Consider the following 4,537-nt stretch of genomic DNA (forward strand, 5'->3'; position numbering starts at 1 on the left):
AGGAAGACCTGAGTTCAAATCCAGCCTCAGACACTTGACACTTACTAGCTGAGTGACCCTGGGCAAATCACGACCCTCATTGCTTCACAAAAAACAAAATGTTACAGCACTATAGCAATGTTATCATCATCATTGTTATTTATATATATGTTTTTGATATAATACTTGAATACTTGAAAAGATGTATGATTTCATCAGCATGGGCACTCCATTCTTAAAGGTGGGTTCCAAATCTTCCCATGCCTCAAATAACATTTTATTGAATTGTTGCTACTAAAGCAATTATTTACTTGGTAACTAGTCTTCTTAGGAAGGCTTTTGAAGGTAGGCAGCTTGTTCTTTGTACAAATCTACTAAGATGTCTGTAAAGAAAGCTCTTTCATCCTGATAGCACCTGCATGAAGGTGAACAACACTAGCATAACCTTTAAGACTGCTACAACTCTTTAAGACACTAAAGCCAAATGTCAAGTGAAAGGATGACAAAAAGTTATATTTTTTATGTGATGGTTGCATATTAAGGCCTCTGCTAAAAAAATGGATATAATACAGAAATGCTCATTTTACAGGAATGCAAGCATAATTTTAGTATTTTGAATGATTCACAGATGTTTATAGTTGTATATTTGCTTTTATGACACATTGAAAACTGAGTTCTTAGTCAAGGATATAACTTCCAGTTACAACCTTGTCATAAAGCCAACCGATTTTTCTCTTAGAATCACTCTTTTTAAGATAGTTTCTAGGATATTATTCATATGACTTGGAGCTAAATGTCCTATATTTATCATGCATATACATATATATATGCTATGAATATTTACACATACAGCATAGGATGGATATACAGGCATATCTATAGTTTCCTTAGTTTGGTTTAGATAATTTTATGAGAATATTTTTTGAATTTTAGTTTTACATGGAGAGTGACATGTTACTGATCTTTAACATTAAAAATTGTTATGGGGATGGAAAAACTACAAAATTGGAAATTATCATTCAGCAATATCTGCTGAAAAATTTATGTCAATTATAAAGGCAGACAAAGAAAATGTTATTTTTCTTCCATTTTCACCATTGAACTTAATAGAGAATGAAATGAAGCTTAGAAACTGTCAAGAGTAGAAGACAAGAAAGTTTAATCTGACTGCACACTCTACGTCCGGGTCGCTGAGCTCAGCGTCCGGGGGAGTCCAGCTCCTACATCTACACGTGCCTGGTACCCACAGGCCTCCCAGGGCCCAGACACCATGGCTCCTCGTAGGAGTAAGCGCAAGGCGGACGTGACTAGGGACGGGGAAGCCGAGAAGCCCAAGAAGCTGGCCCAGGGCAGCGATGCAGGCGCCGGAGAGCCCCGCGTGGTCATCGAGCACTGCCGAAGCTGACGCGTGTACGCGTGCCACGTGGAGGCCGTGGGTCAGGCGCTGCGCCTCGCCTGCCCAGGGCTGCCAGTGCTGCTGAACCCTGGCAAGCCCCGCCGGAGCAGCCTCGAGGTGATGCTGCAGCTGCCGGCCGGCAACCCAGTGCAGCTCTGGAGCGGGATCAAGAAGGGCCCCCACGGAAATTGAAGCTCCCTGAGCCCGGCCAGGTGGTGGAGGAGCTTAAGAAGCTGTGGGCCTGACGCGCTGTGATGAAGTGTCCGTCCCCAGTGATCAGGAGCATCCATGACAGAGCACGACAAAACTTCTCAGTCATGTCCCTGAAGCTGTGGCTCCTTCCTCGGGGTGGGCCTTGCCAAGTGGAGTCCTTAATAAAAGTCTTGAGTACCCCCTCCCTCCCCCAAAAAGTTTAATCTACTTCAGAATCAACTTATAATGATGTACACAGATGGAAGTTGAATGACTACTCATTTAAAGATAATAGAATTTATGTACTTAAGATAAGCTATTATTCAACATTAAAATGTATACATATGTAGACATGTGTACCCATGCACACAAAACACATGGCATATACGCATGCATGTATGTATATGTGTATCTATATGAAGCTAGGTAGCTGAGTAGATAGAGCACTGGTCCTGGAGTCAGGAAAACTTATCTTCTTGAGTTAAAATCCAGTCTCAGATACTTACTAGTTGTGTGATGCTGGATGGCTGATTTAACCCACTTTGCCTCAGGTCTTTATCAGTAAAATGAGCTAAAGAAAGGAATGACAATTCAATGTAGCATCTTTGCCAAGAAAATCCCAGATGGGCTCATGAAAAGGTTGACATGACTTAATATAACAGCATCAATACATTATATATCTATATCCACCTCTACATATATACATATATCTGCATACATATATGTATAGGGATGTGTTTGTGTATAATTTGAAAATTATGGAGACAGAATAGAATATGAAAGAACTTGGTAAGATGAGGTTACTCTCTTGGAGAGCAGATTTAACGACTATCCTGTAGTTTCTTGTCTTTATTATTATTTTTTTATCCTGGCTCTTTATAAGATGTGGTTGCTTGTTGATGGTTTAAAGACATATAGAGGTAAAAAAGATAATGTGATGCTGTGGATGAAGAAAAAGCTTCAAGGATACATGTTCAAGTCCCATCTTTGACATGTAGTAGCCAACTGACTAGTTTTAAGTAATTTAACCTCTAAGTGCTCCAGGCAATTCTCTAAGACTAGTTTGTAAAGAAGTTGTCAACCCGTATTGATATTGGAAGTTCCCTTTCCTGGAAGTTCCTTATAACAATTTTATTGTGTATCCAAGTCAGTCTTTTATGTGTACACATACATATGCATGTATAGGTATATATGTATGTACTCATATACATGCACACATGCATAGACATACATGCATATGGATGAATGGGTACCTATGTGTACATGCATGCATCTATATGTATACATATAGATACATACACACATCTGTCTGTCTATGTTTCTATCCTTACTGTGGAACAATGCAAGAATTCAGTTAGAATAGAGAGAAGTTAAAATATTCCAGTTGATTAAATTTTCATTATTCCTATTATGTCCAATCTTTTAAAAATTAAGCTATTTACTTTTTTGTCCAAGTACCATATATCAAGCATATTTAATTTTGTTTTTTAGCCTTATATGTCTTCAGGGTAACATTTTTTTGTTAGATATTATTATGTGCACTGACATTGCAGAAGATAAAGAAGATTCAGTTGATTGTGTTCTGACCATGAGGAGGTCACAACCTGAAAGTTGCTTTAAAAATAAATACTTAATACCTATTTATTTTCTTACCTTTTGCTTCATTTCCTTAAGAACAAAACAAAACAAAACAAAACATAAAAGGGTACATGGATTATCTTCCCTTTGAAAGAATTACTTATGGGAGAGGCTCAAACTTTTATTACATGATTGCTCTTGACTGTTTGCACATGTAGGTATCTTTTGCATCAGAACTGTAAACAAATGAATGGGGAATGATGTTTGACATTGGTGTGATGATATATGAAACCAATTTCCAATAATTTTCGTGATCCCCCTAAAACATCTTTCCAAAATATTAGCTGATCTAAATTTCCCTTTGCCTAATGACTTTGTCTGTATAGCATATCACCAGAGCTGTCACTACCATCAGTATAGTAATACATCAATAAAATCTCCTTTCTTTTATAACCTTACCTAAAGCAATTGGGAGGAAAGAACTACTAGATAGAAAAGTGATTTTCAGCATGTCTCCTGCAGAGGACAGAGAGAATATTAATTTTAAAAATTTCTCATACATTTGAACAAAATGCATAATGATGGGAGTTATATGTCACTTAACAAGGAATATTCAAGTTTGTTCTGTGCCTCAAATCTCATTTGTCACTTTTTGTCTGTATACAATGTAAATTTTTGATGTCTATGACAATTAAAAAAAAAAAAAGAACAAACCCAACAATATTTTAACTGAAAAAAAGGATGAAAAGAATTGCAGACTGTGAACTCAGACTGGAACTCAGTGGTGGTGATGTGTCAAAGGTGTATTTATTGTCATTCTCATGAGAATGGGTCAACCAATGTACAGCTGGTGTGTAATCAAAAATGAAGGCTCACAGTCCCCCTTTTATCCCCTAATCCCTAATGGGAAATGGCCCCTCACTCTTTTTTCAAGGGTTACAATGTACACAGGAGAACCAACTAGTCTTGGACCAAGTATTCCCACCCCTCTGCTTCAACTTTTCCCATGAGAAAAACTTCTCTATCTTGATTTAGCCCTCATCTTTGAATATTAGCATTTGAGGGTCTGATTCTATTTTGCCAGGGACTGAATTAACTCTCCCAGGTGGATTTAAATTAGTTTTTTAATTAGCTTTTTGAACTAATTCTTATTTAGAGGAGATAACCCCCATTTCCTCACAATCCCTCCTCTTTTATTTTTGACTATTGGGCTCCTCTCATTCCATTTATTGAATACATCCTCTGCCTCTGAATTAGCCCTGGAAGGAAGGGGATAATACAGCATCCTATCACTGCTTTAACTCCTGCCACTATGATGAGAGTCATGGCAGAGAAAGCTTTCCATTTCCCAAACTAGGATTCCATCCATCCAAACCAGATAGTATCAAACCC

At 37.7% G+C, this 4,537-nt stretch overlaps 1 pseudogene; it reads left to right on the plus strand.

Annotated features, from left to right (window-relative positions):
* The first annotated feature begins 1,249 nt into the window (after positions 1-1,249).
* LOC122734717 lies at positions 1,250-1,620 on the plus strand (annotated as a pseudogene).
* Positions 1,621-4,537: the final 2,917 nt, after the last annotated feature.

This window comes from Dromiciops gliroides, chromosome 1 (assembly GCF_019393635.1).
Source record: "Dromiciops gliroides isolate mDroGli1 chromosome 1, mDroGli1.pri, whole genome shotgun sequence".
Lineage (NCBI taxonomy): Eukaryota > Metazoa > Chordata > Mammalia > Microbiotheria > Microbiotheriidae > Dromiciops > Dromiciops gliroides.